This window comes from Engraulis encrasicolus, chromosome 23 (assembly GCF_034702125.1).
Source record: "Engraulis encrasicolus isolate BLACKSEA-1 chromosome 23, IST_EnEncr_1.0, whole genome shotgun sequence".
Lineage (NCBI taxonomy): Eukaryota > Metazoa > Chordata > Actinopteri > Clupeiformes > Engraulidae > Engraulis > Engraulis encrasicolus.
The window spans coordinates 7460545-7488337 of record NC_085879.1 but is presented as its reverse complement, the minus strand read 5'-3'; the positions used below and the strand labels follow the sequence as shown (position 1 = coordinate 7488337).

At 42.8% G+C, this 27793-nt stretch overlaps 2 long non-coding RNA genes across 5 annotated transcripts; one reads left to right on the top strand and one right to left on the bottom strand.

Annotated features, from left to right (window-relative positions):
• The first annotated feature begins 892 nt into the window (after positions 1–892).
• On the top strand, positions 893–4639 carry LOC134439829 (uncharacterized). Of its 3 annotated transcripts, none has more exons than XR_010032872.1 (4): positions 893–1425; positions 1696–1788; positions 3086–3725; positions 3850–4639. It is a non-coding gene; the product is annotated as an uncharacterized LOC134439829 (long non-coding RNA). The 3 variants fall into 3 exon arrangements; XR_010032871.1 differs by lacking the exon at positions 893–1425 and having other exon boundaries at positions 1529–1788; positions 3086–3225; positions 3592–3725; XR_010032870.1 differs by lacking the exon at positions 893–1425 and having other exon boundaries at positions 1529–1788.
• Positions 4640–5956, bottom strand: LOC134439830 (uncharacterized). 2 transcript variants are annotated; one of them, XR_010032874.1, is made up of 3 exons: positions 5710–5956; positions 5108–5280; positions 4640–4659 (listed from the first exon to the last, which is right to left on the bottom strand). It is a non-coding gene; the product is annotated as an uncharacterized LOC134439830 (long non-coding RNA). The 2 variants fall into 2 exon arrangements; XR_010032873.1 differs by lacking the exon at positions 4640–4659 and having other exon boundaries at positions 4841–5280.
• Between the last annotated feature and the right edge of the window lie 21837 nt (positions 5957–27793).

The window sequence follows — 27793 nt, the reverse complement described above, 5'->3', positions numbered from 1 at the left end:
GTTTAAGGCAATTTGAAAAGAACACGACTGTGTGCGTGCGTGCAAGAGAGTAAATAGACCCCTCTGGTTTTTTAGATCCTCAGGAAGACGTGAGTGCGGAGAGTTGGCGGGAAGGAGATAGTGTTTTTCCTGGGGGTGAGTTGGGGGTGGGAGGGAGACTACTGAAGCGGGACTCCTGGAGCTAAAGAGACGATGAGGCAGTGCTTTGATGAGCTGCTAATGCTTCAACAAAAGCCCTGCACTGGGGGCCCATCTAGGGAGCCAAGAAAGCCCGGGGAAGTCACTCACAAGCATCCTGGATCACGGAGCTGCCAGTCTCCACAGGCAAACGCTAACGTTAAATAAGCTGGCAGACTTCTCATCCAAACATTTCCACTTCTTCATTCTCACTCATTTCCTCCTACACTTGCTGCTGTCTCTCTCTCACAGAGTGCACACACACGTTCATCAGTACACAAGTACGAATGCGCGCGCACACGCACACACACACACACACACTGTACATGTTGCCATGTCCATTTAGTCATAATAAAAATAATTTGACATTTATGGTAAAAGCATACTTCCCTTTGCCTGCCTCCTTCACAGTCTTCCACTTTTAGTCTCTAGCAGTGTTACCAATTGGGCTGCTTGGGATGGCAGTCTGCGGGTAAAAACGGGAAAAATCTGCAATCAGTGTTGGGGGTAACGCGTTACAAAGTAACGCCGTTACGTAATTTAATTACTTTTGGCACTAACGTAGGAACGTAACGCATTACTCTTCAAATTTCAGTAATTTAATTACAGTTACTGCGCTGCCGTAACGGTCGTTACTCGTTATAAATTTCAGCCTTGAAATCATCTTAAAGGTGGGATAGGAGATGTTTTTCTGGCACATATTTTACCATATCATCTGAAAAACTCCTCATGACGCCATAGCACCCATTGAAATAGAGTGTTTGGAAAAAAACCGAAATCTTTTGGTCCAGTGTAGAGGGCGTAGTCAGAAGAAAACGGCAACCAATAGAAGTAATACTCATCATCACTTCTATTGGTTTCTGACACGTCCATCAACCGCCAGCACTCACCCCTCCTCCCTGCGCGTTCACCGACTCGTGAACTTGACCGACCCCGCCCCCATCATTCATGCACACGCGACAAGGCTCATCATCACTCGGCTAGTAGCAAGGTAACGAGAGTTAGCAGCAGGCTGAGCTACTTGGAAACTTTGGTGGCTTTTGCAGAGCTACAGGAAGAACTTTGGCTTTTGGAACACTAGACTAACCATGTCAGGATAACATACTCCCTTGGATTATCATCGGACTCGCAAAACCAGACTACAACACGGGCTGAAAATTTGAAATGGGACCTGACACTCTTGGACACAGATGTCGGCTACGGCAGCGGCTTCAAATACGCTTTGGTGACCATATTTCTAATCGAGAGGTGAGATAATATATTTGTCTGTATAATATTTTGTGAATTGGTTTAGGACACAGTGGTGTCTTTTTTTAAGCAAGTATCCATTGAGAGGGGTGAGAGGATTAGCTCAAGCTCCAACATATCTAGCTGCTACCTTGCTTAACATAGCTGCTACCTCAATCGCTTTATTTTTTGTGTTTTTCCCCCCTGTGGCATTTATTCTGTGCACATGAACACGTTTTCAGAATTGCTATGTGTAACTCAGACGGTTACTCTTGTGTGTTTTGCTGCTAGTTGTGCGAACGAGCCAGACAAACCAGCTGGGAGGAGGACGGAAGCACCCCTTCTCCATCCGCGTTCAGTTGCTAAATACGGCTCCACCCCGTAGTAAGTAACCTACCATGTTTACGCACACATTACTTTGACCAGCAAAGCCCATGTCTTTCTAGTGGTTTACAAAAATATATCGTTTGCATGTTTTGCTTTGGTACGTCTCTGTTGTATGACTCTGGTAGTAGCAAGCACAAGCACAACCTGTTCGCCGCTCCAGCATTGCAAAATAGATTGCCTTGGGTTTTCAAATGTTTACATGATTGTGGGTGTAATGTTGTTAACTCGCTGATGTCGTTTTTGAGAAGACGGTAGTTTTGCATTTGATAAATACCACCTAATGACCATGACGGCTACACGGCAGATCTTTATTGTGATGGCTACACTGAATGATCACATGGAGATGCCGGTACATTATTTGTTTTACCCTGGTTATATTGAAATGTTCGGCTTTGTCCATTCCAAGGTGTGGTGTTTTCCATAGCTGTTCCTTGCTCCTGTTTCACAACATATCAAGGCTGCCAAGTAAATGAAGAATGAATCACCGCACACTGGTAGTTTATTTTATTCATGTTTGTGGGTGTAATTTCGTCCAGTTGCAGATACTACTATCCTTTTTGGAATGATCTGCCTTTAAAAAACAATGGTTCTATCTGACAAAAGCGAACAGATCCTGTAGTTGTAATTGATACACTAAATCAGTGTTTCTCAACCTTTTTTTAGGCGAGGCACCCTTTCAATTCATGGAAAATTTCAAGGCACCCCAAACCAAGTAGCCATATAGCATCACATCCGATACCACACAAGCTTAGAATGTAACACATTTGGAGACACACAACCTAGTAGCACGACCTACGTTCAAAGTTGCAGCTGGGGTGACCAATATTTACTTTATTGTGCGTAAATGGCAGATCAAAGATTCCACTGACTAACATTAACTTATCAATTTTGACAAATATGTTTTATGTTATATAATTTATTTATCAGCCACGTTTCCGCGGCACCCCTGAGGGGGCCCTACGGCACCCCAGGGTGCCCCGGCACCCCTGTTCAGAAACACTGCACTAAATTATGATATTCCTATGTGTGCGCGCGCACGCGCCAAGTTTTCAATTCAACACACTGGGACACTTTTCAGTCTTTGAGGTTGCTGGAATCAACACAGACTACCTCCATGCACCTTATCAGAACACTTTGCATGTTTTTGTATACTTGTCCCCTTTGTGTATTGCTGCTAATCTTTCTCTTTCTAGGTTCTGTTGGTTGCATGCAGATTGTGCCAGATGATTTATCTGTCTATGGTCTAAGCATGGGCTCTGTGCTAATATGCAATTTGTGCTCTTTTTTCCCTCAGGTCAACAGCCGACAGGGTCCTTCCACAACCACATACTTATGCCAGTAAAAGCCACAGCTTTTCTCCCCCAATCCAAGAAGCCTGGACTGCAGTCACCATCTCAACACACCAACCAAGAGAAAGGCGGATGGCTCAATTCAGTATGTAGTTCTGCAAATATTCTCAAAGGTCTTCACAGCCCCCCATGGTGCAGAATGCATTTACATTTTTTTGTGTAAGGTCAAAACAATGCTGATTACAGAACATAACTAGGGCCATGAATGAAATTTGAGGTAGCAGCCAGCCATCACCTGATGGTGAGAGGTGGTCCTAAGATCAGAGAGAAGCAGGTTGAAATCCCATCCTTACCTCTCCCTACCTACACCTCCATCCACAGCTGAAGTGCACTTGAGCAAGGCACACAAGTCCACTTAGGTCCTGGGACTGTAGCCAACACCCTGTAAAACCCTGCTGTGTAATTTGATGTAATGAAGCCCTAATATAGTCTAACACATTGCTTGTTACAGATATGGAAAATTGCACAATAAAAGTTCCAGGACATGAAGGCTGCATACTGTGAACGTCAACCTTCAGGGCACCGTCCTGCGCAGAAGACTTTCTACCCTAAGAGGGATGGCTGACCGCAGACACTCACAACCAGGTGAGCCCAGATAAAGGAGTTATTTTTGGTGTCCCTGCCCCAACAACCCAGGTTACTTACATTTAAAATGTCACTGGAGCTACTGTCAGATATGTGATTTCTAATTCTGTTTATCTTTTTACAGCACAGACGCCTCCAACCTCAAACTAGGCCCTTCACAGTTGCTGCTCTTACCCACCTTCCCAGAGTTTTTGTGTGGTAATGACAACTGTAAATATAGTATAAAGTAATGTATCTAGTGTCATGTGTAATACATTGTTGAAATTGTCCATACATTTCAATGACAGTAAATATTGGTGGACACAATTTGACTGTGTGGCTTTTTTTTAATTCATTCTCTGACTGAAAATGCATGGTTACATAATTTATATATTCCACAAGACCACAATCAGAAGAACATTTGACAGGTTGCATTTATTTTCTATGTATGAAAAAAACAATGGTAACAAGACAAACGTGGTTCCAAACCAAAAAGGTGAGATGTACAGATGAATGCTCCTACAGATAATGAAAAAGAATAAAAGTCTGCACACTGCCGGTTTGTGTGTTTTATACCGTACTCTGTATAAACCTTTTATATTGCTCTAGTGGAGCAGGGTAACCCTGGCTAATCCTGGGTATTGTACTGTGTATTACAACGTCAGCCCTGTTCAAGTGCCCCATACTGTCTGTAGGCTGCATGCCTGAAGAGACCGTTTCTCTCACCTGGTCCTACATCAGCCCAAAGTCTTATCAAAACTGAGAACACCACAGCATTTCCTTTCAATGTTCATGGGCATCTCCTTACAGATTGCGCAGAGGCGCCAGGTTGGTTGTGCTACTGGGCTGTGACTGAGGACCAGATGTCATGTGCCAGGTCGAACATCAAACTGGGGTCACGGGTCAGGGCACGCTGCAGTAACCGATGGGATTGCTTCAATGATTGAATCAAGGCCTGCAAAGCAATAAATACATTTTATGTAGTGCATTTTCTATTTGATGATGGGGACTAAATAACTCTATTGACAATAAGACCAATATGGACATAAGCAATCATTATTGTGTATATAAATAAAGATGTGCCAATTATATGCATACAACGTTTTCAGTCAATTTCTTACAAACTGGTGTTGTGCCAGGGGTTACACAGATGTATGAAGTAGATGGGCTTTTATGGATGTACTTGAACTACCACTGGTGTTGTGTACCTACAACCATGTAATATCACACTACTACTCATAGGAGTAGAAATATTGTAATGGTTATCACAACAGGTGTACTCGTGTAGCCTACTCGTGTTGCGATATAGAGTACATCCGTTGTGATAACATCCATTACAATACTTACACATCTGGAGGAATACAGCAGGACAATGTTATTGAGGGATGAATGTATATCCTTACAGTTAGCAGGGCGTCAATTCTGTTGGAGTCTCCCTAATCAATACCCCCGACCTCTGCTGCGTCTATCTTCCTCCTCCTCCATCTCTGGCCATCGGTCCTACTGGGCTGTTAGGTCGTTATGATTGTGATGGGCCAGGAAAGTCAGAGCTGGAGCTCTCGTGGTCGTGGAAGGTCTAAAGCATATGAAAATATCGTCAGCCAAAACAATTTCATTAGCGTTGATCAGTTCGGTTGTTTTTATTTACTCCCTCTGTCCCTGTGTCTGCGCGTGCGACAACCCAAGTGAAATCTGAAGTCATAGCCTAAAACACTACGGATTGTGGTGTCGGGTATATATAAATACAATATTAAAATGTATACTGCGGTACACATCTGTCAAAATAAATCCATGTGTCAGTACTGTAGCTACTGGCTAGAACTACTGTCTAGGGATGACAGTATAGCATCTGTCATCAGTGTTAGGAAGTTAGAATGAGATATCTAAGTAACACGTATCAAGTCAAGTTCAATAACTAATCTAGTATACATCTACTGTCATCAATATTTCTTGAAATGGCAACCATGACGGCCTGTGCGTTTATTGTGATGTTGAACATTCTTACCGTAGCCGGAGACAGTGCCATGGCTGGAAGTTAGCTTGGCTAGTCGCTTTGTCGTGGCTTCTAGCCCGCCCCCCGCCTCGTGAGCTCTCGTGGGTTCCCGGGATAATCCGAACACTTCACAGACTGCATGCGCGTTCATGTGTTTTGAAGGCGTGGCTTTGAGGGGAGGGCTGAAGGGAGAGGCGGGCTGTGTATTTTCAAAAATATAGCTCACAGGAACCGTTTTTCAAAGATCTCCAACCCTACCTTTAAGGTCTGCTGTTATTAGTAGGCCTAGTTCTAGATGCAGCGAAGAGCTCTATGGGCTGTTTAAATCGCTTGTTTGAAATGTTTGATTACCATGTGAAGTACCGAGAGGGCGTCAAACTAGTGGGTCCCGTTTTCCCCAGCCCTTCTCGAGCTCTCGGAAGTGGGTGTGTGAGAGCGCGCGCATGCAGACTGCTGTTCCTTCCTCGTGCATGCAAGGTCTTTCACTGGGACTTTCATGAGCCCATTGCGCTGTGATGTGGTTAACCTATACTCCAGTTTGCTCCAGTTGCGCAGTTAAATCTACAGTCATTCCGGGTTCCTCGTTACGCAAATGCATTCTAAAACAGCTGTACCCCATATCTCAAATGCCATAGCCTCTTTTGTGCTCACTGATGACAGCTAAATAGGCTACACGGCAAAAAAAATAAAACTATTTGGGTTGCTCCGTCAGCAGCAGCTTCCAGCGCGAGTCAAGTAATTGGGAATAATAACGTGAGAACAATTATAGCGCAAGCAACACCATGGCGTTGAGGCCGCCACGTTCTTCAGGCTATTCAAATGTGCCTGATCAAACCGTCTTCCAGCACGAACGGATTCTGCATTCGGTAGAATCTTTAATAATAATGTTGATGCAATGCAATGCGCAGGAAACTGAAAGGCTTTGGAGTAGCCTGAGCTGCAACATCTGGGAGAGGATGTAAGCAGAGTGTCCTACCCACAACATTTCTGTTTGGTATGGTATGGACCATACGGTATACCTCAACTTACTCATTCTGTTTTTATTCTGAGACCAAAAGTAATTTTAATGCTGACATGACAATAAAAGACAATATTCTATTCTATGGAGTAATGTTAGACTAGATTCAAATGTATTGACACTTTTATAAACAGGCCTACAGGGCAACCATGAAATGCATTTTAGATGCGAGAATGACAATAGGCCTATATGAGGGATTCCTTAGAGGTAGGCCTACAGTTTGCACAGATTAAAATATTAGGCCATTTACACAGCCGGCTTACAACCTTGGGAAGCAGGTGTATTATGAGGTGTGCTGGTTAAAATCAGTTTTCCCGCGAAAAAGTAAAGTAAAGTAATAAGTAACAAGTTACTTTTTAAATTTAGTAATAAGTAAAGTAATTCAGTTACAATTGAACGCAGTAACTAAAGTAAAGTAACTCACTACTTTTAAAAAGTAACTTACCCAACACTGTCTGCAATTTGGCTTTTTTCCCCTATGCCCATAGAAATCAACGCAATTTGTATAAAATTGATGGAATTTAGCGCTTCCTGGCGGTTTTTGAGCACCTTTTAGGCGGGATTTGATAAGACACATCAAGCAGCACTGGTCCCTAGTCTTTGCGAACGAAAACGAAAACCGGGAACTTTTTGTATTTTACAGGAAACAGAAACAAAACCAGAAACGTTATTTTTTATGTTCTGTTCGGTTCTATTGAAAATAATGGTAACCAGTTAATACCGGTTTTATTTCGTTCCTCTAACTGCACAAAAAAGTAGCCAAATTATTTTCCTGCGCACGTTACCATGGCGGCTGAGGTTCACGTCCAGTGTTGCCAGATTGGGCTGTTTCCCGCCCAATTGGGCTGCTAAGGCCGTGTGCGGGTAAAAAGGGCATTTAGCAGAAAAACCCGCCCAATTTTTGCCATAGAAATCAATAGAATTGGGCGGGATTTTGTGCTTCTAGGCAGGTTTTGAGCATTTTTTGGGCTAGAAATCATCAGCCTCATCTGGCAACCCTGTTCCACATCCTAAATAAGACAAACCACTGTCATACAAAAGGGCAGAGTTCCCATTGTATCGTTGTTTGACATATTGCAGAGAAGCGCACAAGAATGTTCTTCTTCATGGGCATACATGGCCGCCTCAAATGCAGATATGCACAAAATCGCAACAAAATTAACTGTTCCGGGAACTAATTTTTTTTTTGCTCTAACCAGTTCGGGAACGTCAATTTATTGGTAGAACTCGAAACCGGAAACGTTATAATTCCATTTCTGTTCGGATCGAACCGATTGGGAAAAAATACCGGTTCAAAGCCTTGCTCTAAAGACTTACGTGACCATGACGGTCTGAAGCATAAATGCAGATTTATCTACGTTCTCACAAGCGTTTGGAATGTTTTCAAGATCTCCATTCGTTTATGTTTTTCAGGTGCAAGGTAGCCACATCTATCCAAATGTTCCACGTAAGCCCTTGTCGTGGGCACGTAGCCTAAGGCAGTGTTTCCCAACCTTTTCTGAGCCAGAGCACATTTTTTCCCTTCAAAAAATCTCGCGGCACACCACCAACCAAAAATGATGAAATAATTATAGTAGCCGCATAACAATATAGTCATTCTTATAAAAATGTCTTGAATAGCAATCAAATAATCATCTTTTAAATTTCCTCTTTCAAATAAAGAGTGTACTTAATATGTCCCTTCTTAAGGAAGCTATAAACTTCAAAGTAGGCATAGGCTTACTATTTACGAATTGTTATTCCAAAAGCATTCTATTTATTTCTGCCTGCCTCAGCGAAAACACGCGCCAGTGACCAGTGTTGCCAGATTGGGTGGATGCCCGCCCAATTGGGCTACTTGGGATGAGCGTCGGCGGTCAAAAATAGGAAAAATTGGCCATTTGGCGGTTTTTAAAGCCGTTTTGGGCCCATAGAAGTCGATGTAATTTGTTGAATTTGGGCAGAATTTAGCACATTTTGGCGGTTTTTGAGAACCTTTTGGGCGGGATTTGGTCAGACACATCTGGCAACACTGCCAGTGACCGGGAGCTGCCAGTTCTGCCAGCCTCCAAGCCAGTCAGGCTACCCGTCTCACAGCCATCTAAATCTAATGGAGAAGGCATGCGTTTAATGAAAAACATTACTGTACAATTTCGGGAAATAAACTCCCTGATTTAAACAAACGAGCGTCATTTTTCTCTTGCTCCCTCCCTTAACTGCGGAGCAACTATAGCATGTTTCGTTACATCCAGTAGTTCTAATTGAACATGCCAGCAATGAAGAGCTCATGAAGGGCACACTCCCTTAATAACCCCAAGGAGAGGCAGGAAATTAGTTTATTTCCAGAAATGGCATTATGATTTACTAGGAACCACATTACACACAGCCAGTGATATAAAACTAGCTACTTACCGGTAGAGTTGCCTTCCTTACTGGTCGTAGCTTCGGTGTGGAAGGCATCAAAAACATAACCTGACTCTCGCGCAGATGGATTGTCATCCATCTGGAATTATGGTGGTAACCTTCCTGTTCTAGCCGGTGGGTGTATTCAAAAAAAGCTCGAACGTGATTGGAGAAATTAGGTAACAGTGACGTACTACTTTAACCAATCACATCGAAACGGGCCGTGACGTAGTTGTCTGCGACGCGCGATAGAAGCCACAACAGAGCAGTTAGCATGTTGACAGTAGTTCCAGTCCAGCTAGCATAGTGTATAGTGGATCATTGGTGGCGTTTGAACGGCAAGCCGCCTGTGGTATGCCACCTGTGTCCGACATCTGACCACTGACGGTTACAAAATACACAAGGCATCGGTGGATTTTGGTTGGCAATCCGACATAGTGCACGAATACTCTGTCTGCACTGTCCAAACAGCGGCATGCTACCAGCCCCTAGCACCAATGGAGGAGGACCGCCTACTTGTTAGACTACCTCTGCGCCTACTCATTTGGTGCCATCGTTTGCATCAGATAAATCACAACAAAGATATGGTAAGTTAGATGTCTTGAAATGGCTATATTTTCTTTTAGTGAACACATCATGGGCATGGGTTTGTCAGTTTCTGACGGGGTGATAAATATTTCAGACAAAATGGACGTCTGCTTGCCTGCACAACCAGTGACATGTGTTGATGAATAAAACTTAATCAAGTATGTGTATTTCGCTGAAAATGATTACCGATAAAATGTTATTCCGACAAAATTGCCAGCCAGCATTAACTACTCCCGGTGTGCACGATTAACTCCGGGTCCGATTAACTTGGATGGCATGATGAAGAGCTGTTCACGTCAGACGAGACAGGATGGGGCGTTTCTATTATACACTTTGGAAACTGCATTATGGTTCGACGAGACGAGCATGCCGTTGCACTTTTTCCGTTGTTATTGTGCGCGATTGTATTCTCAAACACTTCAGCTGTGGTCAATTCAAATAGTCGATTCTTGAGTGTGCTAAGCACTTCGAGAAGTTGTAGGTGACCATCCATGTTGATCGGACGACGAAGTTAATCGTGCTCACCGTCATAAGCTGGGACACACACACACACACACACACACACACACTGTGCCATTGTGAATTGATCAATGGTGATTTTTTTTTTCTCTCTCTCTCCATTATTAGGTGACCCAAGACCCACGGTTATATAAGGTATGTCTGATTTATTACATCCATTGGTAGGGCAGAGGCAAAGAGTACATTACTGAAGCAAGCAAAGCCGTATTGTTAAGGGGTGTAAAACCCATTTGTGTAAACAATTAGCTTTTTTCATCAGGGTGGGAATGTGAAATGACTGATAACCTTATTATCAAGGTAAATAGGACCCTTGTTGACCTCACCTGTACCTGTGGCCTTGGAAGGTGTCCAATGTTACATGTTTGAATTCTTAGTAAGAGTAACTGAAAAGTATATGTGCTGTCCTGCACCCCTATCCACCTAAACCTACATTAATTTCTACATTAAGAGACTGTACTCCTCCTCATAACATTGCAGTTGACAGACGCTTTTGATCAAAGTGATGTTCAAGGGCAGTAATGCAACATGTGGGTGGAAAATACTCTGCACACAGAGTAAGTAGCCTACCCTGTTGTTAATGAACTTTAAGTCACCTAGAAATATTTTAAAAGGTGTTGCAATCAATTCCCGTGTTATTTTTGTTCAAAACCTTGTATGTAGCCACAATTGTCACACATAACCTTCTGAAATGTTTGTCTAATATACTTCTTATACTTCCTTTCCCTGTGTCTGACGCCAGGAGGTGTATGAAGAAACGACAGCATAGAGGACCCAGCACATCCCCTCACAGATTCCATGCCTTTCAAAATATCAGAACAAGATGTCAAGGCATTTTCCTTAAAGAACTTACAACATTTCAGGAGTGTGTCACCATTTGGGTTTTCACCAAGAACGCTACATTTAGTAAGCTATGTTTCCTGCATTGCCAGTAACCAATATTTAAAAGAAAAAAGAATGTGTATATATAAATTGATATCTTATTTGTCATTATTTACACTTTCATTACTGTACATTGAGAACAAAAATAGACAGTGTTTTCTTTTCACAATAAAATTGTATTTACATTTGTTCCAATTACTTGTGTACACCATTATTTACACCATTTGTTGTTCAATATTCGATTCGATATTGTGACAAGATTCCACTTCTTTGTTCCCAATGGATGATGGTTAGATTCTGAACTAATGCTGTGTTACATGTTCCATTATGTCTATGAATCTGTCATTAGGGAGAGTCAGTCACAAAAAGCCTCACTCACAACCAGTAGCATGAAGTACCTTAAAACCATAGGTTATTTGTAACTGATGTCAAATGTAAGGACTGTGGTTGACTGCTGCCTCATTAGGGGTCTTACACACCAAGGCGGTAAAGCGTCGCGGAACGGCCGCGTTTTTTACCGGCGTCGGTGAAAATACATTGAAACCTATCTGTCCTTACACACCAACCGGCGGTAGTCGGGCGTCAGCGGCGCGGGAGCCGGCTCCGCGCCGCGCTGCTTTTGGAAAATAGAACTCCAGCGTATTTTTCACGCCGGCAACCGGCGGTGTCTCATTCAAATGAATGGCAAAGTAGCACGCTAGCTTTAGCTGTGGGGAGGGTTTTGAACAGGACTGGCCGCGCACGCCGACGCTGTCAGTGTGCAAGGCAGAGAAAAGCACGCCGGCCAAAACTAAGCAGAAAGACCGCATCCGTCCTGTGACCGTTCCGTTCCGCCTTGGTATGTTTTGGCCCTTAGGCTTTGTATAATGAAAGTGGCACGTCTGGTATTTAAGTACACATATTCTGTACAGCTGTCAGCAGACCCTGATAACATTTCCAACTTTTCAGTAACGTCTAGATCTTGGTGGGGTAGTGTAGTGTAGATTCTATACGCATGTGGTTGTACAGGCGAATTTTGAAACCGGCTCAACACAGAAGACCAAAGAAATGGAATTTTGGTAGGTGCAACACGTATGACCTGGCTGGCTCCAAACTTGTGGTGCACATGCCCTGTGTGCCAGCCATTACTGAACTCACTGTCTTGTCTACCTAGAGTGTTCATTTGATGGTTTACAACAGTACAAGTGAGGGAAGAGCCTAATTCAATTTCCACTGTACATGTGTAGCAGCTGGATGACCCGGTCTGTGATGACAATCCCAGCAGACGCTGCCAATGCCATGACGTGCCTACCTGAAAACTACACACATAATGTTAAAATAGAATCTGCACACAAGGCAACTGTAATTCTAAACACTCTATAGGCCTAGTATCTGCATTTTAATTCATACCTATTTAAGGCTCAGACCTGAACAGCAGTAGGCTACTATTACTTAGTTTTAAATTTACTGCTGACAGAAAGGGAGAGTTGGGGTCCTTGCCAGTAGCTGGTGAGTGACAGGCCTCACAGCCTGTTTTTATTCCAGTACCCTCTTGTGTTAATTCTGTTTCTATGCGAAGTGGGTCTCTTAACCATGCAAAATCTGTGATTAGTTTAGTCTTTACCATCGAAACAGGTTATCAACTAGGGCAAGAAGTGAAAAGGGGAAGCCCACAGACCTATATCAATATGTATAGATCTGTGGGGAAGCCATCGTGGTGAGTTTGAAGTCAGAATGTCGTCGTGAAATAAACATTCCATCTCTCACATGCCGACGTTTTGGGACATGCTGCATTGACAGCGACCACGGGGGATAGTACATTTAATTTAACACGAACTTAGCATAAACAAATTGGTCTGAATGTGCTTGGCATAATATTATGATCAACAGCACTCAGTCACCATAGCATGCGAGGTCTGGAAATGAGGCTTGTACAATATTGAATTACTGGCACTATGGGGGCATTCACAGTTGTAGCCTACCATGTCAGTCAGTTTCACACACATCAAAAACACGTTAGAAACAACCAAGAGGTTTTCACTCACCATTTATATGTGGCATAGACCTCTCGACTAAAATCCCCACTTAAAGTTGGTCTTGTAAACAGTTGAGGACTGAACATCGCTGCGCTGTAGACCTGCTCATTCTCCTTCAGTGGATCATTGGAAGAAGAGCGAGAACGTTCTTGCCACCAACTAATTCCTTGTTATCTGTTCCTCTTTCAAAGAATGAATGCTTGGTAGTTTTGATAACACTTGAAATCGCTGAGTTCATACAGTATGCAGGCCGCAGTTGTTGTGTTAGCCACTGACTGTGGGGTGTGCTAGCAGCACTACAGTGTTGTCGCGCAAGATGCTACGTCATACCCGTCAACACCTCACTCCACGATGATTGGATCTAGGCATAGAGGCGGGCTCATTGACATTATCCAATGGTCGGGGCACGTTTATTTTCTACTTGAGGACTTCGGGCTCGGCAAGGCTGAACCAGACCCCTGTGCGAGCTCACGAAGTGTAACGAAGATGCACGAAGCACTAGGGGTCTCGCGAGAGCCAGGCTATCAAAAACATGGCATTTGTTCAAATGTATGCTGTGCTGTGAGAGTAGATGCTTCTGCATGGTGGAAGTAGTTCCTCCCTTTGATGCAATCGACATTTTGCAATGATTGCAAATCGTTTTTTCTAGCCTAGAAATCTAGACGCCCCTAGCGACCGCAAATTGAATTTGCTCCCGGGGGCAGTCTAGCGGACCCCGGTCGTTTTGCGAGGCTGAAAGTTATCCGATGACAGGGCCAATCAAATCGCAAGGGGGGCCGGGCTACCAAGTTGACACAGGAAACTTTCTAAGAAGAAACATGGTCGCCGTCCGTGCTACGTACAGCACGAAAGTGTTTAATTAATTTAAAAAGCCTGGATGATAATACATTTCGTGACTGACATGGATTGATGTAAAAATACACCATGAACTTATTGGACACAAATAGATTACAACACATTACCATTTGATCATTTGATGTTTCAAGCTAGCTCGGTAAGCTAATCTGAGCATTTTACAGAACCAGATAGTCACACGCTATTATCAGACCACTACTGTAGGTGTAGAATGAAATTGCTGCCCCAATTTCTAATAAGACACATGCCATTAAAAACGAGACATTTGGGACCTTTGAACGTCTTTGAGTAGCTTACTAAATAGATGTTAATGACACCTAGTCTACCAAGCTAGTGGCTAGCCAACCTGTCGTCAATAACACAGAGCTAGGTATCCAGCCTTGTATTATATGCCTGCCCCAAATTCTAATAAGATCAATGTAATTAAAAACGAGACATTTGGGAGCTTTGAAAGTCTTTAAGTAGCTTACTAAATAGATGGGAATGACACCTAGTCTACCGAGCTAGCGGCTAGCCAACCTGTCGTCAATTACACAGAGCTAGGTATCCAGCCGTGTATTAGTTATGGGTATACAGCTAGCTAGCTAACACCGAACATGCCATGTTGACAACAATCATAAATATAACCATTTAACAAGCCCCAAATTGCTCAATATTTCGCTGGTTGATCAAGGTGGGCCATGTGGTTGAAAACGAGGCATTTTTGAACTGTGAAAGTGAAAACACGATTTATTAGGAAACTTGTTTGTGGCTGTAGTGATCACACGCATTCACTGCTACGACGCTACAAAGGGGCGTGTCGCGTGTACGTTCTGAAAGACAGCTGTGACGTTACACAGACGTGTGTGGGGATTGGTTGTTCCACCATCCTATTGCGTGGCGTTGAATGCCAAGGCGTTTTGATAGACAACCGTTTATCCCGCCCACACTCTCCGAGCTCACCCAGACCCTTGTACAGTCTTTTGCTGTACGGGTCTGGCTCGCCGGGTTACGGTTTTTCCCCATCCTTTTCTTCCTTGAAATGCCGCCAAACTTTCGACCGCTTTGTGTGATTGGGAGCCATTTTTTTGTTTTGCTTTTCTAGACTTGCGCCGGGTCACGTCGTACTTGCTTACTGAATGCCATGTGCGTAACTTACGTAAGAGACGTGACGTAAGTCGTGCTGCCCAGAGCGCTAGGCTCTGGTGCTGCTTGGAATCGATAAGAGAATAGTTAAGTGTGCTGCCAAACGGTTACATGGAATCGGAACACACTGAACTGTTCTGAACAGGAACTGGTTTTCGATTCCCATGCCTACAGGCATGAGAAAGTAGATAGGCCAGAAATATTCTAGTAAGGGGAGATAGGACAGGTACATAGAAATTAACGGTGAAGATTCGTAACGCAAATATGGCGTCTACCCGCACATCTCCCGCCTTTCTGGTAACAAGAGCCAATGTGCCTGCTGAGCTGCGTTGCCAGTGATCCAATCATCTGGCTGCATCGGCGCACGCGAAATTATGCACATGCTCAGTTGTGAAAAGCCGTTGCTCTCGTGCCGTTATGGAACTACTGCGCCTGCGCTCTGTCAAAAAAAACGTGAGAAAAGTGGCTCAAAAAGCTTTATTTTGACTCGTATGACACAACCAAGTAGTCTAGATTGATCAGTTTTTCAGGGTCGTTTCAACCATATGGTTTTCACAACCCCTGGGTTTCCCTCCATCCTATACTCAGTTTCCCCATTCATTTTTCCCATTGACTCTCAGATCTGGTCTACTTAATCGCGAAATAGCACCCCGGAGGCGTCACCAAGATGGCCGCCATATGTCCCCTCTCATTCTAAAATCTCTCTGCATAGGCCTATGTGACCTCAACATAGCCTGAATCAGCCATATTCATTCCCAACAACTGAATGAAGTAATTGGTGAAGCAAGAATAAGTGGAAACAGGAAAACTTTAATGTGCATGAATGTGCAAAAAGCAACTCCAACACAACAACCGGGCAACATAACAATTGGGCCAAACTGTCAGAATTGAGAAACAGAAGCATAGGTTTACAAAAAAAATCATATGGGATTTGGGATGCAAAATCACATGATTTTGATAACAGCTGGTGATTCAAGGATTTGAAGGAGATAAAGTACATCCACCCCACACCCACATCCATCCACCGTGACTGATCACACACACACAAAGAATTATAGGCTACATACAGAAAAAAAACCCCAACAAAATAGGCTCTTGTGAATTGCCTTTAAGGTTTACAATTTTCCTGACACCTAGGACCTATGAACTTAAGTATTTGCAAGAGGCGTGGATCTTCTCTAGCAGCCTTTTGATGGCTAAGATTCTGGAGTGAAACTGAGCGCATGTGTCGTCGAAGTTGACACGTGTGACCAGCAGCGCTTTCAGGCTTGGCACGGTCATGCGGTTTCTCTCATCAGTCCACGTATTATTCATCAGTGAGAAGATTCTCTCCACTGGCGCGTTGGTGCTAGGGAGACATAGCATATTCACGCACATGGTGAACATTCTCATGTGGGATAGCGCTACTCTTAAAGTGACCAAACATTTCGGCCCAGAGCTCATCTGCAGCCTTGCCCTCTGAATTCCACCCGACAAACCTTTCGCCAACGAACGCCCGCACCGACGACGTCTCATCAAACAGCTCTGCTGCAGCGACCTTGCACCCACGCACCTTTGAGCTAATCGTCTCAAAGGACGATTCAACTTCATCCCATTGCAGGACAGTGGACAGGAGAGTCCAAGAAAACACCTCCGACTCCTTCAGTGGAGCTCCCCACTCCTCCAAGTAGGAGAGGCTGCACTCCTAGCCAATTTCATCATCTTTTGTCATTTTTTGAACAGCCACAGAATATTTTGTCTTAAAACTACAGACACATGTCAGGGCTTGTTTGAAAGCCCAGAATTCCAGCTGTCTGTATAGTTTTACAGACTATTCCATTATTCCACTCTAAGCGAGCAGTAGTTTAGGTAGAAGTAGCGTTTTTCACCATTGGAACTAAGATAAAGCCTTTTTGTCACAGGAGCGCTCTTTGACTCTGAGTTGAAATTGCGGGTCTGAATGCATTTTCTCGCCTGAAGAACAACTCCAGTAGCTTCCAAGTAAACTATTTCGTTGCAAAAAGTCTGAAAGATGCAAAGTCTGAAATGCTAGCAAGCTTATATCACTTGACTGGCAGTTTTCGTTCGGTACATAAAAGTAGACGTACCAAAGTAGCCCACTCACCCAAAATTAGGTTACTTCCTGCTGTGTTGCATGCTGTTTTTCATTACAACCTCCCATTTTACACCCATCTTGATGGCAGCAAAACTCCTTATGCCCCGTGTACATCGAAGGCGAACTAAGCGACCTGCGCGGCGGAAGTCATTGTTTCTCTATGGAGGGAAGGCGAATAAAGCTACCAGAGCGAATTCCCCAGGAGCGAAGCTTCTTGAGCGACCAGGGCGAATTTTGACGATTAAACTCAAGCTAATCTTAAGCAAATTCGCTATGACGCGGTTCAGCGAAAACCAATTGGAACGTTCATATAGAGGAATGTCCCAGGCTGTAAAGACAGAGCCGTTATGTGATTAGCTGAATCAAACATGTCAGTGCAGCGTCTAGAGCGAATAAAACGGATTTTTGGCAATACTTCTTCAACCACCCCAGCTACCTGGGTCGCTTTGGTAGCGCTTGATGTACACGGGGCATTATGCCCCGTGTACATCGAAGGCGAACTAGGCGAACTAAGCGACCTGCGCGGCGGAAGTCATTGTTTCTCTATGGAGGGAAGGCGAATAAAGCTACCAGAGCGAATTAGGCAGGAGCGAAGGTTCTTGAGTGACCTGGGCGAATTTTGACGATTAAACTCAAGCTAAAGCGAATTCGTTATGACGCGGTTCGGCGAAAACCAATTGGAACGTTCATATCGAGGAATGTCCCAGGCTGTCAAGACAGAGCCGTTATGTGATAAGTTGAATCAAACATGTCAGTGCAGAGTCCAGAGCTAATAAAACTAGCGCTGATCTAAAACCCGGAGGATCCGGTTGGAGAGCCGGGTCAAGACCTCATCCGAACAGACCGGATGGCTGTTGTGCATTGATCCGCCAAAGGCGGGTCAGACGGCATTTCATTAATATGTCAACAAAATGCAGTTACAGCGCGAGAAATTGTGAAACCGGAATATATCCTCTTTAGTTGACTACAACAGCCATTCTCTAATCTCCCTAGTATGCTGTTCAGTCACGAACACTCACTGAGTAAAACTGAACCAACTCCCGCCTCGTCATTCATCGAGCCTGTTTGATCCGTCCAGCCTGTTGTGGCCAATTGAGTCGCGGATCCCCGCTCCCTATGTGTGTGCTTCTGACTCTGTTGAGGTCTACATTTCTAAATGTTAACAGTGCTCTGCCAACGCTTTAACATCTCAGTCTGTAGGCTACTTTTAGGGAAATTATAGTCTACAGACGTGACTCTACTATCACTCACTGCGTTACAGCGTATAGACTGAGTACAGTTGGGTACACTTTTATTTTTGTCCCCTTCCACGCAGAAATTAGACCATCAGAACATATTTTCAGGATGTGGGCAAATATATAATCAAGGAATTATATCTCTAGGATGTTTAATGTTTATGTAATTAATCAAACAAAAAGGTGCACTTTTGTCCCGACTGTACCCTAGCTAAAAAACGGTGGGGTACAGTTGAGACATAGCAGAGTACAGTTGAGACACCATTCTAATCAATGGGAGGTAATCAGTGGCGGAACAATTGCACACAGGGCCCCAGGGCAAGACACTTATAGGGCCCCCTATACAGCTTGCCAAGCTCACAATAGGGCCCCCACCACCAATACGGGAGGGCCCTGGGCCCAGGGGCAAGTGCCCTGCTCGCCCTCCCTATAGCTCCGCCCCTGGAGGTAATAGCCATGGGAGCTAATAGCATGGCCGATAGCAAAATACTGTACTCAACTGTACCCGTTAGCATCTTTACATTGGTTTTACATAGTGAAATTAGCACTACAGGCTAGCGTCTAAACTGTCCCCTTCTGGCCAGATCACACATTGATAAAGATATTAAAATGGTTTTAAGTGTTATGATGGCAGGACATATGTCTGCTTTTAGAGCACATATCATGGCTTGCAATCATGTAACTTATAAGAGGATAACTAATGGTCATTAGATATTCATTTTTGAAGGAACCTGGTGAGGTAAATCTGACCTGTTGAAAACAGCATTTCCCCAATATCTTTGGATCTGCGTTCTGTGGTGGTTTCAAATTTCCCATGATATGCGCATGTCCTCAGCAAAAAATAGATCAGAGTTACGTTGTCATCCAGAGATATTTGGTTTGTCTAAACTGTACCCTGTACTCAACTGTACTCAGTCTACCCTACAGTCTTTAAAGCCACTGCTGTCACTCCCCTCGTCCGAGTCACTCAGCAGCGGCGCCCTCGGCGACACGGTGAGACGAATCCTGAATGAGTTATTGGTAGCAGCGAATCGCCTACGGATCGGATCAACGCTTAAAGCTGGGCTTACACTGTGCGACTTTTGCTCCAATTTTGCTCCGATTTGGCACTCACGAGTTTTTGAGAGTCGGGCCGATTTTTTGCTCAATGGCAGGTCAATCGTGAGTCTCGCATCGTGCAGTGTACATGGGGTAACGACAAGCGATTTCGCCTCACGATCGTGCAATCGCAGGGTCGCAAGAAAATCAAAACGGTTTGAAATTCTGGCCGTGGCTCGTGCGTAAATCGCACAGTTAAAGCAGTGCTACGACCCGATTTGACACTTCACATGCACAAATTAATAGGGCCGTGCGATTCGCTGTTGAGCGCGACCTCATCTCCACCTCAGGTGCGCATGTTCCCTCCTCTGCAGACCGGGGAAACATGCCTGTCGAGTCGTACGGGGGGAGCATTTCGCTCGCATCCGACTATCGGCTCGTGTAGTGTGAGGACGTGAGTCGTGAGTTGTGAACTTTTAAACAGTGAAATTCCATCGTGCAGTGTGAGCAGAAGCTTAAGACCCACGAGTGAAAATATCGCACAGTGTATGCCCGGCTTAAGTTTCGTTTTTGCCACGAGTGTGCGAGTCGCAAGGCAACTCGGCAGCGGAAGCGAATGGTCATCTGCTGCTCGCCTCCTGACAGTCCCTGCTCAACTAGACTTCTGCTCCCAAATATTTGACTTTTAGTCTTCTTAAATACAAACACACACATTATTTATTGCAAAATAAGGAACAATTTACTGCTGCCAAAGGCTGTTCGAGTTGTGGGTCCATGTTTAGTGAGGAGACCCAGGTGGGTCGGATCTCAGCATGAGTTTAGGAACTGTGACATTCACAAAGTGAGTTTTGTTGATCAAACTGTCTTACTCTTTGATTTATCAACGTGAATTGATAAATGGAAAAACAAAGGCGAGGGGCATAGCTACTTAACGGCAGAAACGTTTTAAAAAATACATTATTTTTATTTATTTTAAATAAGTGATCCGTGTGACCCGAGTGACCCGTCTAATCCGGATACCCTCCTTGGAATGATCCAATCAATCCGGACGCCTCAAAGATTCGAGTTAAGCACCTCTAAATAAAACTAATTCATGGCCAAACTTCTTCAACCACCCCAGCTACCTGGGTCGCGTTGGTAGCGCTTGATGTACACGGGGCATCATCCTTCCATCATATGTTTAGGAATAGGCTTGCTTTAAGGCACTGACATGACATGTTTTGATTCTCTAGGGCAGGGGTGTCAAAGAAATAACCGAAATGCGCAATTACGCCACTGGGGGCAATATCGAGACCTGCATGACATTAACCCAATGGTCCTCTCTCTCTCTCTCTCTCTCGTATATACTGTATGTAGTAAAGTGCACATCACACTTCATCATGCATAGTGAAGTTGTATTGTGACAGGCATTTGATAAACCTCATATATAGAGATCAAAAGTTAATACTTCTTCGTATTGGTATTGGTTATAATTAAATAATTAATATAATTGTATTTGTATTGGTTCGCATTGAGCTGAAACGGGAAACAGGATGTTAAAATGCAGGAAATTACATCTAAGAAATACAAAATTTTCTGGGGGGAGACCCCCAAACCCCCCACTAAAATGAACTGTCCCGTATTTTATTCATTGACGGTTGGCGATGAATTAATGAAATCAATGAAATGTTGCATAGGATTATCAGTATTGCATTGCTTTCTACATATTCAACACACTTTTAAAACATGCTGAAAAGATAACACGATTGTACTGAAAACTAATCTTAAGATAATCTAAGCTTTAAGGTTTTTTTTGCGATTATGTTACTGATGCGGCTCGCTTGAGGTCCACATGGATTGTATGCGACCCCCGGACCAAAATGAGTTTGACACCCCTACTCTAGGGAGTAACTTGAGACGTGACGTGACGTGACGTGATCAGGAAGTGGTTTGATTCGCTGATGAATAAAACTCAAATACTGTGTGTAAAAAAATGCACAGATGATGAAATATCCAGATCCTGACTTAGGTGCTTTCATGATCTATGTCAGTTCTGTTCATCACATTATTATGAAAATCACACAGAATGTACATTAGAATGTGTAGATTCAGAATCCATTAAAAAAAAAACGTTAAAATGTTTTTTACGTTTTGGGAGCCAACGCATGGGAGGCAAAAACGTATTTTTACGTGACTTGGGAGTGAATGTGTTAAACACAATGTCTGCGTCTCAAGGTTAAGTGCCTGTGTTTTCGGCCTAATCAGAAAGTCGGAGAATGTATACGTTTGATTTGATTGTGAATTTGAGAAAGAGAAAACGTATGCTCTATTTCCGGTTTCCTGCACATACAGCATGCTGGGAGATGGAGTATTATCAGAGAGGAATTTTTTCCTCTCTGGTATTATTGTTCTATTGTTGGAACATAGGGAAAGTTTAGGCATGGCAGTTCCACAGTGAAACTGTATAACATGTATTTTGCCGTTTTGAAGTAACTATCTGAAGTTGTAACATCATGGCACTCTGTTGAACATATTCAAATAAATTAATAGACTAACTGGCTAGGCACTACACATTTTTATACAATAGCCTACATAATATTTCTACTAGGCCTATCTATATACATGAATATGTAGTGTATAAATAGAATTTATGTTACTTTTAATTAATAAATTAAATATGTTATGGATGAATAAATTAAAAAATATATTGTTTATATTTTTTAGCATTGCAATTAAGGATAATATGATGGCATATCGGCCCAAAATATCGGCTGGTCACATCGGCCGACTCTGACCTCTAAATATCGGCATCGGCCTTAAAAAAACCCATATCGGTCGGTCTCTACTTCAGACCCGTGAAGACAGCTGCCTTCCTTTCCTGCAACTTCTTTCTTAAAGTGTGCAGGTGGAGAGCCGAGTGCGCGGCTGTGTTCTTCTGCCTGTCCAGTGCCTTTACGGTGTCACTGAACAAAGACCGCTGGCAATGAACTAACCACAGCCACGCTTCCTGCAGGGGCTTTTGTAGAAATTTAATTGTCATAAGTTTAATTTTAATTAAGTTTGAGAGAGAATGTGCTAATGGGGAAGGAGAGCATATACCATATGATAAAAAGGTGAGTTAACGTACACAAAAGCTACCCTGATGGCAGACTGACTATGTTTGTTGCTTGGCACCAGTGGCATTCCAATGGCAAAACCATGGTCATAAGAAAATATTGTCCATGATCAACCAAATCGACTCTAAAGCAGACAGTACCAATACTCAGTAAAATAGAGAGTGGTGAATGTGAAAAAATAAATGTATAGGCCTAAATGCTTAATTTGGGTTAAAAAAAATGATGCAAATCCCTGTGGAGAGTATCACAAAAGACTGCAAAAGCACAGAGAAAGGTTGTGATGTATCTTTTATGCACAATATGTAATGCAATACGTGGGCTTTCCCCCAAATTATACATTTTTGAACACCTCTCTGCTCTCAAATGCTATATTACAGGCTAGTCAAATAGTGGCCTCGTTAAGAATAACTTAAATGCTGACCTACAAAACCAACGGCATATGCATATCTTTCATCCAGTGTAGTCGGTGTACTCTAGTTTTGAAAAATGTATTTTCCAACTTTACATTTCTCAAGGGTAACAAAAATTACTCTAAAAACTTCCTTTGTTAATAAGAAATTATAAGAAATACTTTATTACCATGCATATATTAGGAAATTCCACCACCGTCTTCTAAAGAATTTGGCAGGCTATAACGTCACAGTTGGTAGCCAGTCTGCAGGAGCTGTCTGTCTTAGCCATGGAGCTTCTAATCTACTGTATAACAGTAATTCATAGTGTATGCATGTCCCTCTTTCACAAGACTTTACCAAATTTAACACTCCTCTAAATTTTGTCCTTCTCTGAATTAGCTCTGAAAAACACGTACAGTGTCATGGCCAGCCAGCTAAGCACTAGACCTCATACTGCTTTAGCTAATACCCCACTGTGACACTAAGTAATTATGCAGTACATCTGAGCAGCTACCCACTTGCCCTCTTCATTTAAAGCATGATGATGATGGCTAAATAAATGCACATGTGGTGATGATGATAATGACAAAGATTGTTATGAGCAAAAATATATTATGATTATGTTTTAAATGAAGATGATTATTGTGTCTTTGATTTTAATCATGGACATAGTCTGTTATAATAACTTACTGTTGGGGGCAAATGATGATGATGACCAATACTGTAATATAAGTAACATCAACAGAGGCCTATATAAATTCTATTTTCAATAGAGATGACTCAGATTACCTTCCACCCATTACAGGTACAACTGATAATGACGGAATGCTGGGGACAGAATGTGATCGATGTCACAGACCAGAATGTGCATCCTCTGCATTCATATCTTGCCTTCCGTCTGTCTGTCTGTCTCTCTAGTGCAGCGATGAATGGGCTCATACATCCCCAACCTTTGCCGGGAGAGAAAGCAGAGAAACACAACGAAAGGGGGCAGGAAATCCTCTGAAGTCTAGAGTGAGAGAGAGAAAGAGAGAAGGAAAAATAAAGGCATGCCATTGCCTACATATTTGTGTATTTGTGTTTTCCGATTGAGTGCTTTTGTGTGTGGTGTTGGGTCTTCGTATATTTGTGCATGTAGATACAAAAACCACAGAAAATATAAATGTGCACACCCATGCACACACAAGAGCAACAAAACAAACACACAAAAGACATGCACACACTCCATTTCTGACCTATGACCCCTAGCTGGTTTTCTGGGTCACCTTCTGTGGGCGTGTGTGGTTGAAAGCAGCGTGGGATGCAGCTGCCTCTTCTGGCGAGCCTCTCTCTGCAGCCTCTCTCAGATCTCTCTGACCCTCACCTCACACTACATGTGCTGAGAGCTGAGATCAGAGAATATTTGGTGTGTGTGTGTGTGTGTTTACACAATCTTTTCATTTTCTTTACTTGATAGGTGATAGTAGAGCCATCAGAATAGCTGTTTGAGTTCATAGTAAATCTTGTTTAAAACCATGTCATTGTCGGAAAAAAGTCATTGAAATGAATACAAACCTAGGCCAAGGCACAGAGCAGACTTTAGAGCAGCTGTGCTTTAGAGAGTTTTAGAGGACTGTGTATATGTAATGAGGGTGTGTGTGTGTGTGTGGTGTGTGTGTGTGAGAGAGAGAGAGACAGAGAGAGAGAGAAAGGTTGATGCTGGCTGGACTCAAGCCCAAGCCCATTTAATCACTGACAACTAACCCACACATGGTGACAAAAAGAGCAGAGAACTCTCTCTCTTTCTCTCTCTCTCCCTCTCTCCATCTCTGGCAGGGAAATTAAATTGTGCAGCTCCACTGAGCCTGCCCAGCGTTTCTCTGGCCATCAGTATGAGTGTGCTATTAACACCTCAAATCCAACAGGCTGTGGCTCTGGTGATGTGCAGTACACTCACACACGCACACACACTCATTAACATGCATGCATGTGCGCATGCACACACACATATTTTTTTCATATATGCCTCGCTTACAGATATGAATTCAAATTCAATCTCTCTCTCACACACACACACACACACACACACACACACACACACACACACACACACACACACACACACACACACACACACTACATACTTGTACACACCATATCAGTGGACATGCTGAAAGGGCCTGAGACCCTGATAGATCTCATCATAAAAATCTCCCTGTGTGCTGAATAGACCATGCTGAGCAGTGTAATAAGGATTTCAGGGCCATGTCCCAATTATTGACTCTTTGACTGTACAGTTCAGTTCACCACATTGTGCTATCCAATCAACCGGATGTATTGTAAGATACATATACTGTTCATGATAAGCTATGGGTGCCTGAATAAGATACAGCACTGTGCTTGTGTATGGTATTGTGTGTGTGTGTGTGTGTGCGCGCGCACGTCCATGTTTGTGTGTGCCTTAGGGCTGGGCGGGTCTGGAAAAAATGGGTATCACGGTTTTCTTGATGACAATTTATATCACGGTTCTCTGCATGATTTTTTTTTACAAGTGGTGATTTCCCCCCACATCTCAATGTTTCTGACGAAAAGGCTGAAATTAAATTTAAAAATGAGGTAAAATCCGGAATTTTAATTCATCTCCATTTCTATTTTAATCATTTTTTGGAATAAAAACTAAAACAAAAACTTCTCATCAAAAAGTGAACCTTGTGTAGGTGAAAACCGGTATACCGCCCAGCCCTAGTGTGCCTGCATGTGTGTTCAAATGTGTCACATAAATTCCAAGTCTTTTTTAGAGGAAAGCCCCTTCAGATGAACATTTCGTTTAGCGTTGTGTGTGCAAATGTGTATATCTCACATAATTCAGCATCCAAGAGCCTGTCCCTGACATATGACACTCAAGCTGGCTCACTCTATTTGTCCTCTCTTCCTCCTCCTCTCCCCTCTCATCCCTCCATCCACCTGGAGCAGAGGGAGTTTCTGTGTGTGAGAGAGGAAGGGTGTGTGTGTGTGTGTGTGTGTGTGTGTGTGTGTGTGTGTGTGTGTGTGTGTGTGTGTGAGAGAGAGAGAGAGAGAGAGAGAGAGAACATTAAAAAGAGTGTAAGAGTTTGAGGCAAAGCTGGGAGAGACTGATACTGTATAGAACAATTGGTAACACTTCACAATAACCTTCCGCAATGAATGGTTAACTAATGGTTTGTTGTGCATCTATAAAGCTACTATTATAAGCATTGACTTATCATTAATAAATCAATTGTATGACACTTACTAAACATTTGTTGATGACAATAATACATTACTAAATATGTCACTGAAAAGTCTTTCAACAAATACCTAGTCAATGTTTTTAAAATGTTTTAATATTATGTTTACAATAGAATTATAGTTGCATAAATAAGTAGTTAAAGTCTTTTTAGTTTGCTCTGCCCCATCTAACAGTGATGACCACCCACCCTAAAAAACTTGTGATGAAGTCATCCGCTATGATTCACTGAAGCGTAAAATAAACCAAACTTTCATTTTCATCATCAGCATCTTTGCCACTCTAATTCCCACAGAGATAGAGAGAAAAAATTGATAATGGAAATGTGCCCTTGTGTTGTGCGTCACTTTGCATGAACATGTCTGCTGCTAAATTAATAGACAGCATGAAAGGGACCTTGTGTTTTCCTATCGACCACCGAGTCAGTGCTTTAAAGTCACACACACACACACACACACACACACACACACACACACACACTTACTTAAGTCACTTACTGTTAGGTAGATTAATATTTCCTTCTCCAAATTATTAATCTTCTCTTTCAACTATCCTCCCATCTACTTTAGTCCTATTTTTTTATTGTTTTCTTTCTGCATCTTTCTTCACTTTGTTACATATCTGCAATTAGTCAGTCCTTTCCCGATCCTTATTCTGTTTCTCTTTCTCTTTATATTAATGTCTGCTCTCTACATTTCTCTCACTTTATAACTATTTCTACCGCCAGCAAGTTTCAGCAAGTGCTTGGTGCAAAAGTTTTTTTTTCTCCCGTCACTTAATTTAGCCAAGTGCAGGCTGCAGTTCTCAGTGTTGTGGTGACTGCACGGAACATTCTGAGTGCTAAATTATCGTTACAATGGTGCTGCCAACCTGCCAGACATCAGGAACTACCAACTACTCTCTCTCTCTCTCTTTCTCTCTCTCTCCGTACGGTCAGGGAGCGGCATATTTGTAACCTCCCTGTATTTTCACTTCCAAAGGGGCCAAATACTATTTCTATTGGTACTTTCATGCATCAAACTTATGCTTTGGGTATCCTTTGTCTCATATACAATATTTGAATCCATACATTTAAACCTGGCGATTCTGCAGGTTTGTTGAGTGAATCCAAGTATTTTTACAGCTTCTTTGCCTCCTTTGAAGCTCTATCTTGACTGAAATAATTCCCTCCTATTCACTCCAGTTTTTTTTTTTTTTTTTAAATTGACGAAAGTGTCCATAGGTTTGTATATGACGACATGGCTAGTGAGCCTTATGAAGCTGTATGCACCCTTGCTAGTTCTGCTTAAATGACAAAAGTGATTTTTCTCTTGAATTTCATTGCAAAGGTGGTCTGTAACACCCCGAGGGAGTTTCAAACTGATTGCTTGAATTTTAAAGGATATATTTAAGATTCATGTTTCTGGCCGAGGTTACAAATATGCCACATCTATCACTGAAAGGTTTTGGACCTCTAGGGATACTTGGCAGTGGTTTTTGATGGGGGGAAAGAAGTTTCAACTGTGTAATTATAAAACAAATAAAAAATGTGGCATTTTCGTAACCTCCTATAAATTTAGGAAAATGTTACTTATTTATCAGTAATGTAAAAACATTTCCAAACAGTTTTGAACAAT